Source organism: Rhinatrema bivittatum, chromosome 17 (genome assembly GCF_901001135.1).
Source record: "Rhinatrema bivittatum chromosome 17, aRhiBiv1.1, whole genome shotgun sequence".
Classification (NCBI taxonomy): domain Eukaryota; kingdom Metazoa; phylum Chordata; class Amphibia; order Gymnophiona; family Rhinatrematidae; genus Rhinatrema; species Rhinatrema bivittatum.
The window spans coordinates 43870619-43884958 of NC_042631.1; the positions used below are offsets into that span (position 1 = coordinate 43870619).

Genomic DNA, 14340 nt, shown 5'->3' on the forward strand with positions numbered 1-14340 from the left:
GAGCACTGCCTCCATCTCCAACCCCATTTCCAGCACCTTCACAGCATAGCCTTGCATCAAAAGTGATGTCACAAATTTCATTGGCGTTAAATACTGTGTTCCAGGATCTGGAGGCCGCGCATCCTCAGCTTCCAATTCCATCTTCACCACTTTCTCCTCCAGTGATACCAATTCCTCTATGTCCAACTCAGCAGGAAGAACAGATTCCAATCCCAGATCGACCAGATTCTCCGCATTCACAATGGTCTACGCCATCACCGTCCTCATCTACTGGATTCCTGTCAGATCCTCCTGAGGAGCTTCTGGAACCTTATTCCCTTCCCGAAGATTTATCCTACGCAAAGTTCATCGAGAAAATAGGATCTCTATTAAATATTGAAACGGGAAAGGTTCCCGACCCTTGTGCAGAGGTTCTAGGGATTCTTAAAATTTTTGAAATGCCACCAGAACCCACAGCTCTGCCACCACATATGGTACTAGATGCTGTTCTGCATAAGATGTGGGAGAAACCCTTTACTACCACAGCTGCATCAAGGAAAACAGACTTAAAATACTGTATGCGAAACTCCACGATCTATGAGTCCACACAATTACCCCACAACTCCATAGCAGTGGAATCTGCATTACTGTGAGCCAAAAGATCAAAACTTCATGCAAATTCACCACCGGGCAAGGACCATAAATCAATGGATGACTATGGCCGTAAGGTGTACCACTCATCCATGCTAGCCACAAAAATCCAGCACCATCAGTTTTACGTAATCCGATATCTATTTGAATGTCTCCAGAGATTACGTCCCATATGTCTAACTTCAGATAACTCCTTACCACAGCCATTTACAGACATGGAGGAAGGTCTTCGACATTTACTTCAATCTGTTTATGAATCATTTGAATCTTCTGCTAGATCCTCAGCTACGGCAATAACAGCACGGTGCGTGGTATGGTTGAGAGCCAGTTCAATATGTGACGATGTCCATGACAAGTTGGTTGAGGTTCCATTAAAAGCAAACATAGTCCATGTGCCTATATGTAAAAAATCACTGAAGCTAATGATTTCTAAATTATCCCTAACAACTGAAAAGCAGGTTGTTAATACAAACAAAAAACTCACTTTGAAATGTCTATATGTCAATGCCAGAAGTCTAAGAAGTAAGATGGGAGAGTTAAAGTGTATAGCAGCAAATGATGAGATTGACATAATTGGCATCACAGAGACTTGGTGGAAGGAGGATAACCAATGGGACAGTGTTATATCAGGGTACAAATTATATTGCAATGATAGGGAGGATCAACTTGGTGGGGGTATGGCACTTTATGTCCGAGAAGGTATAGAGTCCAACAGGATAAAGATTATACAAGAGACTAATTGCTCAGTAGAATCTATATGGTTACAAATCCCATGTGTGTTGGGTAAGAGTATAGTGATAGGAGTATACTACCGTCCACCTGGAAAAAATGGTCGTACAGATGATGAAATGCTAAGAGAAATCAGGGAAGCTAACCGATTTGGCAGTGCAATAATAATGGGAGATTTCAATTACCCCAATATTGACTGGGTACATGTAACATCAGGACTTGCTAGAGACATAAAGTTCCTGGATGTAATAAATGACTGCTTCATGGAGCAATTGGTTCAGGAACCAACAAGAGAGGGAGCTATTTTAGATTTAATTCTTAGTGGAACGCAGGATTTGGTGAGAGAGGTAACGGTGGTGGAGCTACTTGGCAACAGTGATCATAACATGATCAAATTCAAACTAATAACTGGAAGGGGGACAAAAAGTAAATCTGCAGCTCTAACACTAAACTTTCAAAAGGGAAAATTTGATAAAATGAGGAAAATAGTTAGAAAAAAACTGAAAGGTGCAGCTGCAAAGGTTAAAAGTGTTCAACAGGCATGGACATTGTTTAAAAATACAATCCTAGAGGCGCAGTCCATATGTATTCCGCGCATTAAGAAAGGTGGAAGGAAGGAAAAACGATTACTGTCATGGTTAAAAGGTGAGGTGAAAGAGGCTATTTTAGCCAAAAAAACATCCTTCAAAAATTGGAAGAAGAATCCATCTGAAGAAAATAGGATAAAGCATAAGCATTATCAAGCTGGACCACCAGGGAGTTTAGGCAAGTCTTGGGGAGGACAGGAGGGTGGGGGTTTATTCGTTAATGATATGTTGTATTCGTGGGGGTTCGCCATACATTTCACGACCCCCACGAATACAACGAATATGGCATATACGTTGCGGATTGCCAATACGTTGCAAACAAATGCACACCCCTAGCAGACACCAGGTCAGCTGGAGCGCTGCGAGCAGCCGGGAGTGGAGTCTGTTGTGAATGCTGCATGCCGGTGGTAGGTAGTAAAATATTGATTCGGGGGGAGGGGGATTTGTGCCATACCAGCACAGCTATTATTTTAAAAAAACAAATGTGCTTACCTGAGCAGTACTGGCAGCTGACAGATGAATTTGTGGCTTAGAAGGCACTGGTAGGGGCAGAGAAGAATGGAGACACGGGCCCCCATAGCCAGGTTTTTTTTGTTGTTTTTTTTTTAATTACAGCTCCATCTTGCTCTGTGCTGTGGCTAGCCCACCTGACCCCAGTGACCTCACAGTAGCTAATGGCTGGGATGGCAGTGCACCAGCAGAGGGGGGGGGGGGGCATAACTAATCTACGCAGAGGCAGGCCAGAAGCAAGCAGGAGGACCAGCAGCAGAAGCTTTGAGGCGGGGAGGAGCTGGTCAGAAGCGGAAGGAAACTGCCACAGGTTAGGAAAATGGATGCTCGTTAATTGAGTGTCCCTTTTCCTAATCTGACCGCTGGCAACTTTTTTTAAAATTAATTTTTTTAAAGGTTCTCCTCCTTTTTGTTCCTCCGACAATATCACTACGATATTAAGTCGGAGGAAATACAGAAAAGCAGTATTTTCTGCTTTTCTGAACACTTTTTGAGTTGTTCAAAAATGAACCCCTGTTCCGGGCAGACAATTTCTGAGGGTAAAAATGTGCTCATTGGGTGCACTTTTTTTTTTTTTGCATCAGAGGGGATTGGACGCGTGTTTTCTGCATCGCAGGGTGTTGGATGCGTGTTTTGGATGCGCTAATCCCCTTACAGAATAAGGGGTTGTGGATGCCGTTCCAACCACGGGTTAACCTGTGCGCTCGGCTGAGCGTACTGTATTGCATCGGCCTGTGTGTCAGTCTACCTGGGGCTGGGGGACGAGGCAAGCAGCAAAGAGGAAGAAGAGGTTTTGGGCAGTAGAGAGGGCCAGAGGACAGTGTCAGCTTTATTGGAGCTGGAAGAGGTAACCTGAAGCAAACAAGGTTTTGAGCTGAGGGAGTGAAGAGGGCAAGGAAAAAACTGAGCAGGCCATTGAGCTGAGGGAAGGGGCACAGGATAGGGAACAAACTGGACAAGGTATTGAACAGAGGGAGGAGCACGGGGCAGAGAGCAAATTGTAGGGCATTGAGGGAAGGAAGGAGGGGGCAAGGAGCAAACAGTGCAGGGCATTGAGAGGAGGAAGGGGCATGGGGCAGGGAAAAACTGTGCAGGGCAGGGAGCAAATTGCGCAGGGCATTAAGCAGAGGGAGGGGCACGGGGCAGGGAATTAACTGGGCCAGGGCATGGAGGGAGGGAGGGGCAGGGAGCAAATTGCGCAGGGCATTAAGCAGAAGGAGGGGCATGGGGCAGGGAACTAACTGGACCAGGGCATTGAGCAGAGGGGGAGGGATGGGGCAGGGAACAAATTGGATAGGGTATTGAGCAGAGGGAGGAAGGGGACATGGGGCAGGGAGAAAATTACAGGGCATTGAAGGAAGGGAGAGGTCAGGGGGCAAACTGCACAGGGCATTGAGTGGAGGGAAGGGCAGAGAAAAACTGTGAAGGGTGTTGAGGGTGGGGGCACTGGGCATGGAACAAACTACAGGGCATTGAGGGAGGGAGGAGTAACACTCATTTCAGCTGCTGGCAAGTTGGGATCCACCTTCAGCCCCATTCTTTCATACTCACACCCAAAAAAACCCAGGCAGGCTTCCGTTCTGCCTCTCTCACATGCCACACACACAATAACCAGGCAGGCTCCCATTCTCTCTCACATATATTCTCACACACCCAGGCAGGCTCATATTCACCCACACCCAAATCCCAGGTAGACTCCCATTCCCACTAATCTCAGGGTGACTGGAAAATTAAAAGTTCCCAGAAATGGAAAGCGTGAATTTTTAAAATCCTTTTTAGTTATATTTTCAGGTGTTATTTTGAAACAGTAAACACATCAAATATTTTATTGGTGTTTTGGACATTCTCACAGGACAAGCAGGATGGTAGTCCTCACATATGGGTGACATCATCAGGATGGAGCCCAATCACGGAAAACTTCTGTCAAAGTTTCAGAACTTTGACTGGCCCCTACTGGGCATGCCCAGCATGGCACCAACCCTGCAGCCAGCAGGGGTCCCCCCTCAGTCTTCTTTTTTCCGCGCAGCAGTAGCCTCGTGGTTTAGGAGCTCTGAACTGATTCCTGACAGGAATTTTCCTAACGGAATTAATTAAAAATACTTCCCCCCACAGGGGTCCCCCCTCTAACTTTCCTCGACCGCGATACTCCGGTAAGTTTTTTTCACCGTTTTTCGTCGGTTACCGTCGAGTTTGGCCCTCACGGCCTACTGGTCGTCGACTGTACCGCGGCTCGATTTTCTATGGCCATGGCGTTGGGGTTTCGTCAGTGCCCGGACTTTACTCGCACCATGTCTATCACAGACCCTCATGGAGTCTGTGTTTTGTGTTTAGGCCGTGAGCATGATGTCCTAACTTGCACCAAGTGTGCCCTCATGACACCTAAGGGTCGCAAAGCCAGAATGGAGAAGATGGGACTCCTTTTCCATGCTCACACCCTGACGCCGTCCATCGCATCGACGTCCTCGGAACCAGCATCATCGAAGTCGCACCATCGACAACCGTCCGGTGACCGCCCGCCATCAATGTCTTCACGGCCATCGAATCCCGTATCTCCCCCTCAAGATCGATGGGATCATAGGGAGAAGCATCGCCATTGGCATTGTAGGTCTCGGACCGTCAAGGGAGCAAAATCATCGACCTCGCCACTGTCCGAGCCACGGTTGAAGAAGCCCCATCCAGGAGTGGCACCGACCACTCCTGCGACCGGGACATCGAGGCCACCCTCACCTGATCGGGGTTTGGGAGTCACGGTTCCGCCTGTAAAGGTGGTCCCTCCGACTGTGCCTCAGCCTCCCTCTTCCGTCACGGAGCCGGAGCTGATTGCCCCAGGTCTCCAGGAAGAACTGGACCGGCTGGTCCAGGAGGCCATCGACAAAGCGATGCAACGACTCCAGGTCCCTCTGGCACCGACACCGGCACCGAGAGTGGAACCGGTCACCGACCCGATTCCAGCAGCGCTGGCACCGCTGCTATCCCGGATGGAGGCGCTCATGACTGCCCTTCCACCGGTGATTCCCGGGTCTCCGATGGCTCCGGTGCGCTCCCCGATGACTGCTTCATCGGGAGGAGAAACACCGTTCCGCATTCCTCCTTCGGAGGTAGTGCCTCAGCCATCGATGCCATGCCGTCCCTCGCCACCGATTCACTCATCGGGGGCGATACGCACATCAGTGGCACCAATGCCACCCAAGGTGTCCGCGGTGCCCTCGGCGATTCCTTCGATTTTCTCAGAGCCTCAGCCGGGCCCTTTGGGTATCCAACCACCCTCTCGTCCTACAGGTCAGCCTTCTGATCGTTATGACACGGGGTGATGATACCTCCACAGACACCGATGATTTACCTTCACCTCCTTCTCCTACTGAAAGTAGACAGCGTTCTCCTCCAGAGGACCTCTCTTTCATTAATTTTGTGAAGGAAATGTCTGAGATGGTCCCTTTTCAGCTTCAGATGGAGCAAGATGATAGGCACCAGATGATGGAGCTTCTCCAATTCCTGGATGCCCCCAAAGTGATCACCTCTATTCCCATTCATCAAGTTCTTCTTGACCTCCTCAAAAAAACTGGGAAAATCCTGCATCCATAGCCCCAGTACACAGGAAAGCTGACACTACTTATCTAGTACAGTCAGCCCCGGGCTTTCAAAAGTCTCAGCTTGACCACCACTCAGTTGAGGTAGAGTCAGCTCAGAAGAAAGCAAAAAGAACAAAGCCACACTCCTCTACCCCTCCTGTCAAGGAACACAAGTTCCTAGACAATATTGGTCAACGAGTGTTCCAAGGGGCCATGCTCATCTCTAGAATTGCTTCTTATCAGCTGTACATGACCCAATACAATAGGGTCATCTTTAAGCAAATACAATACTTCTCTGAAACCCTGCCTGACAAATTCCAAGAACATCTTCAAACCCTTGTCAATAAGGGCTTTGAAGCAGGAAAGCATGAAATAAGAACAGCTTACGATATCTTCGACACCTCCACTAGAGTGTCTGCAACTACCATTTCGGCATGGCGTTGGGCCTGGCTCAAGTCTTCGGACCTTTGCCCAGAAGTACAAGACAGGCTCTCCGACCTGCCCTGTATTGGTGACAATCTATTTGGTGAACAGATTCAGCAAATAGTGGCTGAGTTAAAGGATCATCATGAGACCCTCAAACAGCTCTCATCGATACCTTCTGACTTCCTGTCTAGACAGCCCTCCAAGAAGGACCCTAAGAAGTCATTCTTCCGGCCAAGGAAGTACTATCCTCCACCGACAAGGACCCGAGTGACGAGGACTTATCATAAATCCCAGCCTTGCCAGCCTCGCAAGCAAAAGTCACAAGCAGCTCCCCAGCCAGGGCCTGCTTCAGGCTTTTGACTTTCACTTGGAGAGCAGCAGCCTAATTCCTTTGCCAAGCATACCAGTGGGAGGTCGACTATGCCACTTTCATGGAATGTGGCAAACAATCACAACCGACCAATGGGTGCTGGCAATCATTGCTCAGGGTTACCATCTGAATTTTCTTGCTGTCCTATCGGACTCCCCACCGCTACAAGAGTGGGGAGTATCCGACCACTCTGTCCTTCTGGAGCAGGAGGTTTCCCTTCTTCTCCAGTTAAGAGCAATAGAACCCGTTCCTCTTTTGCAGCAAGGCCTAGGGTTCTATTCCCGGTACTTTTTGATTCCCAAAAAATCCGGGGGCCTTCGTCCAATTCTGGACCTACATGCCCTCAACAAGTACCTCAAGCGGGAAAAGTTCTAAATGGTAACCTTGGGCTCACTTCTACCTCTTCTACAAAGAAGACACTGGCTCTGCTCTCTAGACCTCCAGGACACATACACCCACATTGCGATAGCTCCAGCTCATCGCAAGTACCTCCGGTTTTTAGTAGGCCCCAAAGCACTATCAATACCGGGTGCTTCCATTCGGCCTAGCATCGGCTCCACGAGTCTTTACCAAATGTCTCGTAGTTGTCGCAGCCTTCCTCAGGAAAGAAGGTGCTCATGTCTACCCCTATCTAGACGACTGGTTAATCAGGGCCCCAACCCAGCCAGCAGCTCGATCGTCCCTGGATTTGACCCTACACACTCTAATCTCTCTAGGATTTCTCGTCAATTACAAGAAATCCTATTTAGTCCCATCTCAAACCTTGTCTTTCATTGGGGCAGACTTGGACACCTTACAGGCAAAAGCCTTCCTACCTCAACAATGAGTACAAACCCTCGTGTCTCTCACTCATCAGTTGCAGTCTCAGTACACAGCAACTGCTTGGCAATTCCTTGTCCTTCTCGGACACATGGCGTCCTCAGTCCATCTAACTCCAATGGCCCGCCTGGCCATGAGAGTCATGCATTGGACTCTACGGTCACAATGGACTCAAGTGACTCAGCCTTTCTCAACCATTGTCCACATCACCGACGCACTCCGTCTGTCTCTCGCCTGGTGGAAGGATCAGAACAATCTCCTCCAGGGACTGCCTTTTCATCTACCAGATCCTCAACTCATTCTCACCACCGATGCTTCCAACCTCGGCTGGGGAGCTCATGTAAACGATCTACAGACACAAGGATCTTGGTCTCAAGAGGAATCCAAACACCAGATAAATTTCCTGGAGCTTTGAGCAATGCGATATGCTCTCAGAGCTTTTCAGGATTACCTATCAAATCACGTCATCCTGATTCAGACGGACAACCAGGTGGCCATGTGGTACATAAACAAACAGGGAGGCACAGGCTCCTTCCTTCTGTGTCAGGAGGCCGCTCAGATTTGGGCGGAAGCGCTCTCCCACTCGATGTACCTCAGGGCCACCTACTTGCTGGGAGTGAACAATGTCTTGGCGGACAAACTGAGTCGTGTCTTCCAACCGCACGAGTGGTCGCTCAATCCCTCGGTAGCGACCTCTTTCTTCCAGCAATGGGAATATCCCCAAATAGACCTCTTTGTGTCCCCTCAGAACCACAAAGTAGACAATTACTGCTCCCTCATTCGGAGCGAGCGCTCTCAGCCCAGAAATGCATTCTCCCTCTCGTGGGCAGCCGGGCTGCTTTATGCATTCCCTCCACTTCCTCTTCTCTCGAAGACTCTCATGAAGCTCCGACAGGACAAGGGAACCATGATCCTGATAGCACCCCACTGGCCACGCCAAGTGTGGTTTCCAATACTCCAGGATCTCTCCATCCGCAGACACATTCCCTTGGGAAAGGACCTGCTTCTGATCACTCAGAACGACGGATGTCTACGCCATCCCAATCTTCAGGCCTTGTCCCTGACGGCATGGATGTTGAAAGGTTAATCCTTCAGCCACTTAACATTTCAGATTCAGTTTCTTGTGTCCTCATTGCTTCACGGAAGCCTTCCACAAGAAAGTCTTATTCCTATAAATGGAAAAGCTATACATCATGGTGTTCTTCACAGTCCCTTGATCCCTTTTCCTGTCCAATCCTGAGATTTTTGGACTATCTCTGGCATTTATCGGAATCCGGTCTAAAGACTTCCTCAATCAGAATGCATGTCAGTGCAGTCGTAACACGTTTTCTTAAAGGCTTGCTTCATATCAAGCCACCCTTACGGTCTCCAGCCCCTTCTTGGGATCTTAATCTGGTTCTTGGTCGGCTCATGAAACCTCCATTTGAGCCTCTTCACTCCTGTGACCTAAAATATCTCACATGGAAGGTGATTTTCCTTTTAGCTATCACTTCAGCTCGCAGGGTTAGTGAATTACAGGCCCTAGTTACCTATCCGCCTTACACTAAACTCCTGCAGGACCGGGCGGTACTCCGCACTCACCCTAAATTCTTACCTAAGGTAGTTTCGGAGTTTCACATTAATCAATCCATCATACTACCTACCTTCTTTCCCAGGCCCCATTCCAATCCAGGAGAACAGGCTCTGCAAACCCTCGACTGTAAACGGGCTCTAGCGTTCTACCTAGACCGTACAGTTGCCCACAGGAAGAGCACTCAGCTATTCGTCTCCTTCCATTCCAACAAATTAGGGCAACCTGTGGGTAAGCAGACTCTCTCCTCCTGGTTGGCGGACTGCATATCTTTTTGCTATCAGCAAGCAGGCATTCCTTTTCACGACCGTGTTAAAGCACACTCGGTGAGGGCCATGGCGGCTTCAGTAGCACACCTACGATCGGTGCCGCTTCCTGTCATTTGCAGGGCTGCCACCTGGAGCTCACTCCACACTTTCGCAGCCCACTATTGCTTGGACAAAGCCAGAAGACAGGATTCCATCGTCGGCCAATCTGTCCTGCGTAACCTGTTTCCAATGTGACGTACCAACACCCTTCCGCCTGCCCGGTGGGGTTCCGGATGCCCTCTACCAAATTCCACCCCAGTTGTTGTGCCTGTTGCACGCCGTTGGGTACATTTGGTGCATGTTCGAACATCCTCAGCTCGGTACTCACCCATATGTGAGGACTACCATCCTGCTTGTCCTGTGAGAAAGCAAATGTTGCTTACCTGTAACAGGTGTTCTCACAGGACAGCAGGATGTTAGTCCTCACGAAACCCGCCTGCCGCCCTGCGGTGTTGGGTTCGTAACGCTTTGTTGTTTTATTTTTTCGTCACTGCCTGTAGCTATAAAATAAGACTGAGGGGGGACCCCTGCTGGCTGCAGGGTTGGTGCCATGCTGGGCATGCCCAGTAGGGGCCAGTCAAAGTTCTGGAAACTTTGACAGAAGATTTCCGTGATTGGGCTCCATCCTGATGATGTCACCCATATGTGAGGACTAACATCCTGCTGTCCTGTGAGAACACCTGTTACAGGTAAGCAACATTTGCTTTTTAAAAAAAATTGTAGTTTTTAATTATTCAATCTTTTATTTTTCAACTGTCTTTTAAAAGTTATTAGTATGTTTTTACTGTTCTGATTATGTATTTATTATATTTCCTGATTTTATTGAATGATATTTGAGGAATGTAATGGTTCTGTTTTTCATTGTTGCAGTGCATACAAAATCTGGCTTCTTGCAGTTTACAGTTCAGGTTTTGTCTGAAAGTTGGTATTTCTACTTTATAGTTGCTCAGTTCTGTATTTGCTGAGGGTTTGTTTTTGTTCTGCATGTGTGCTGAGGTGAGGTATTCTCCTATTATGAAGTGTATTATTGTTATAGGGCTTTAGAAAGGGTTGAATCCACACAGAACACACGTTACAACAGGCCTAAGACCACATGGGTTCCAAGTGTTATTCTTTTTTTCCTGTGGGGATTTCTCTAGTAATATGTTTAACTCAGAACACTGTACTTTGATATTTTTTCATGTAAAGTGTTATAAATGTAAACTGTGTATGTTTGTAGAAGGCAGGCGTGTGTGTGTGTGTGCGTGCACATTGTGCAAGGCTATAAGATTTGTCTAGGGCAACTAATACCCTTGCGCCGGCCATGGATTCCAGGGCATGGGGTGAAGACCCGGGGCTTGGGGAAGGTGTCAGTTTTTAAAGTTGATATCGTTGGAGGGTGCTGGGCTTTATTTGACAGGTCCAGGACAGAGACTGCATAAATGGGGTGGGGGGATAGCACAGTAATAGTTTGCACAGGGCAGCAAAAAAGCTAGCACTGGCTCTGGCGATGTTAAGTAAATCCATGCCTGTCAGGTATAAACAGAATCGGTATGGCACTATTTGGGCCAATAAATGAATGAATGAGTGAGAGCCAGCAAGGAGGTGTATGGAGCCCTGATCATCCGTACGAAATATAAAGAATTACTGGCAGCCATTGCCTTTAGCTTGGATATTTTTACGTCATTTTTCTTTATCGTGTTTAATTTTATTTTCATTTTATTTTTATTTGATTTGATTGTGTTTGCTGTATATTATATTTGCATGTACAATGTGTCGATTAGTCTTTGGACTTGAAAGAGTTATATAAAACATTTTAAATAAATAAAATGTCCGATTCCTTCAGCGCTCTCAGGGCCACAGCAGGAAAAAAACAAATTCTGAAATAACTTTGCAGTTATATCATTGGTAGCAAACACAAGAACTTTGCCACTCTCTGTCTTCCTCTTTACCCCACATTGGAACTGTAGGTTTCCGATTGCTCCCTGTGGCCTCTTCCGTGTCCCTCCTTTCTTTCCCCAGCCTACACCAGGGACATTTCCAACAGTTATTGATTTAAAGTAAAGGTTTTGAGAGTGGTTCAAAGCTCTCTTTAAAAATCTGTCTCTCGAGTTCCTTTCATTTACACTTTTGCAGCACAGGATAATTTCTTTTCTAAGGTATAGTAATTTCGAGGTTCCCATACAATAGTTTTATACTTCAGAGATGATGGTTTGAGTTGTATTGCATAATTTGGTCTGTAGGTGGCAGAATTGCATTAACGTTCTCTACATGTAAACCTCAACTAGAAATGCTGAGAACAGGCTGGTGACAATGATAAAGCAGTCCTTTATGCTAGACATAGTTGGGATATATAATTAAAAATACATATTTCAGATAAAATAAGGCTACTTTTTTTTTTCTTTTTTCAACAAACCTTTGTCAGTGTAAATCGTGACCTTATTTAAAAGTTATAATGTGATGAGTTTGCAGGAAATGCAAGTTACTTAAATGCAGGTCTTTTTTTCAGGATGTATGCTAAGTTAGAAGAATCTGAGCTACCGTTTCTTGGATACATCATCTCTTATCAAGGATTTAAGATGGGCCCTGCCAAATTCTCGGCTATCTAGGACTGGCTCCAACCTGTACGCCTGAAGGCGCTGCAATGCTTTTTGAGGTTTATCAATTACTCTAGACAGTTTATACATAACTATTCTTCTCTAGTAGTGCCACTCATGGTGTTAAGTCGCAAGGGGGCTAACACTCGAGATTGGCTCGAAGAGGCAGTTCAAGCATTTCCGCGGTTGTATACTTTATCTAAAGTTATCCAGCTTCATATAGTATGATAATTAAAAAACCGTACTGGTTATGTTTGAATATAACCGGTTACATTTTTCAGTTATCCAGCCTTGTGTGGCCAGATAACTTACTACCTAACCAAAAGATATCTGGTTTAGCGCGTTAAAAAAAAAAAAAGAAGTAGTAAAGGACCTATGGCCCGATTCTCTGATTTCCCCCCACAAACTTTTCTATATACCCTGTTTGGCCATGCACTTCCTACTCCCTAATCCCCTTTAAAATTTTAGGGAAGTGTTCTGGCCTTTGCTTGTGGTCACTCCCTTGCCCAGATCTGTCATTATTGAAAATAACTTAAGATTTGCTATTCTGGGTAAGACCAAAATCCATCAAGCCCAGTATCCTGTTTCTAACAGTGGCCAATCCAGGTATCAAGCACTTGGCAGGATCCCAAGGGGGTCGATAAATTCCCAGGGATAAGCAGTAGAGTTCCGCAAGTCCACTTTGATAATGGTTTATGGACTTTTCCTCCAGAAATTTGTCCAAACCTTTTTTTAAATCCAGCTACACTAACAGCTTTCGCCACATCCTGTGGCAACAAATTTCTGAGCTTAATTACGTGTTGAATAAAAAAATATTTTTTCCTATTTGTTTTAAATGTACTACTTAGTAAATTCATTGCATGCCCCCTAAATCTTGAAAGAGTAAACAACCGATTTTCATTTACCCATTCCGTTCTCATGATTTTATGGACCTCTATCATATCTCCCCTCAGCTGTCTTTTTTTTCTAAGCTGAAGAGTCCTAACATCCATCCCTTTTATTATTTTGGTCGCCCTTCTCTGTACCGTTTCTAATTCTGCTTTATCTCCCCCTCAGACTTTCATATATGCTCTGCTGGGCCGTACATTTTTAGGGAAGTGTTCTGGGGTCCGCTGGTAGCCCCCCTTCCCTGAGTCTGTCATTATTGTAAATGCTGCCACTGGGCCCTTCCCCTCTGGTCTCAGTGTTCTGTGCCGCAACCCCCAGGGCCCTCCCATCATCACCCCGAATCAAATAAAAATCCCTGCCGGGAGCAGGATATGAGCTTACCCGCTCCTGGCTTGCTTCAGTGCAGCTTCTGTCAGAAGCAGCAAAAACTGTCATAAGCTGCACTGACAGCAGAAACTTTATATGGTTTATGCTTCCAGCATTGGAAGAGTTAAGTGCACTTGTGACAGAAGCTGCGCTGGAATGCATTAGGAGCAGGTAAGCTTATATCCCACTCCCGGCTGGGACTTTTATGGTTCAGGGGGATGGGCGAGGGTGTGGGGGAGTGCCGTGTGGAACATTGAGATTGCAGGGGGTAGAGGTGGGAGGGCTCGGCAACAGCATTTATAATAATGACAGATCCAAGGAAGGGGGTGGGAGGGGCACAAATGGACCCTGAAACATTTCTCTAAAATTTAAAAGGATTAGAGGGTGTGGGGGAGCATGGCCCAATTGGGCATATATAAAAGTTTGTGGGGGAAGGCAAAGAATCGAGTTGTAGGCCCTTCACTACTCTATTGAAAGTATCTGGTTGAGTAGCAAGTTATCCAACCACATAAGGCGGGATAACTTTAGACCTTCTGTGAAGCAGGCCTAAGTTATCCGGCAAACTTACCCCTAGATTCATCAGAATGGTATAAGGAAAAGGGGTGCAGTTATGATAAGATTACTTCAGTATTCTCTCACCCTAGCTTGATAGTACCCTGGCTAGGGTGAGAGAATATTGTAGAAATCTCTTCTTTGTGTGACTTTGCTCACTCCAAATCACATCAAATCTTCTCCGAGGTCAATTGTGCTATTCGTACTTCTCACTCTGCTTGTAAAACTGGCCTCAAAACCCTAGACCACCACCAAATCCTTACCTCGAGTTACTAGCTGGCTCTCCTATAGTGGTATAGTTGACTACTATGTGTGCCATTTATTTATTTATTTAAAGCTTTTCTATACCGGCATTCATGATACAATCATATCATGCCGGTTTACATATAACAAGGGATGCAATAACTTTCTTTTAACCAGTGTCGAGGAAATAAAAAGAT

At 46.6% G+C, this 14340-nt stretch overlaps 1 protein-coding gene across 1 annotated transcript in view; it reads left to right on the forward strand.

Moving 5' to 3' along the window:
• CHID1 (chitinase domain containing 1) overlaps positions 1–14340 on the forward strand; it is a 780048-nt gene that overhangs the window by 93024 nt on the left and 672684 nt on the right. The gene's annotated exons all lie outside the window — the stretch shown is intronic.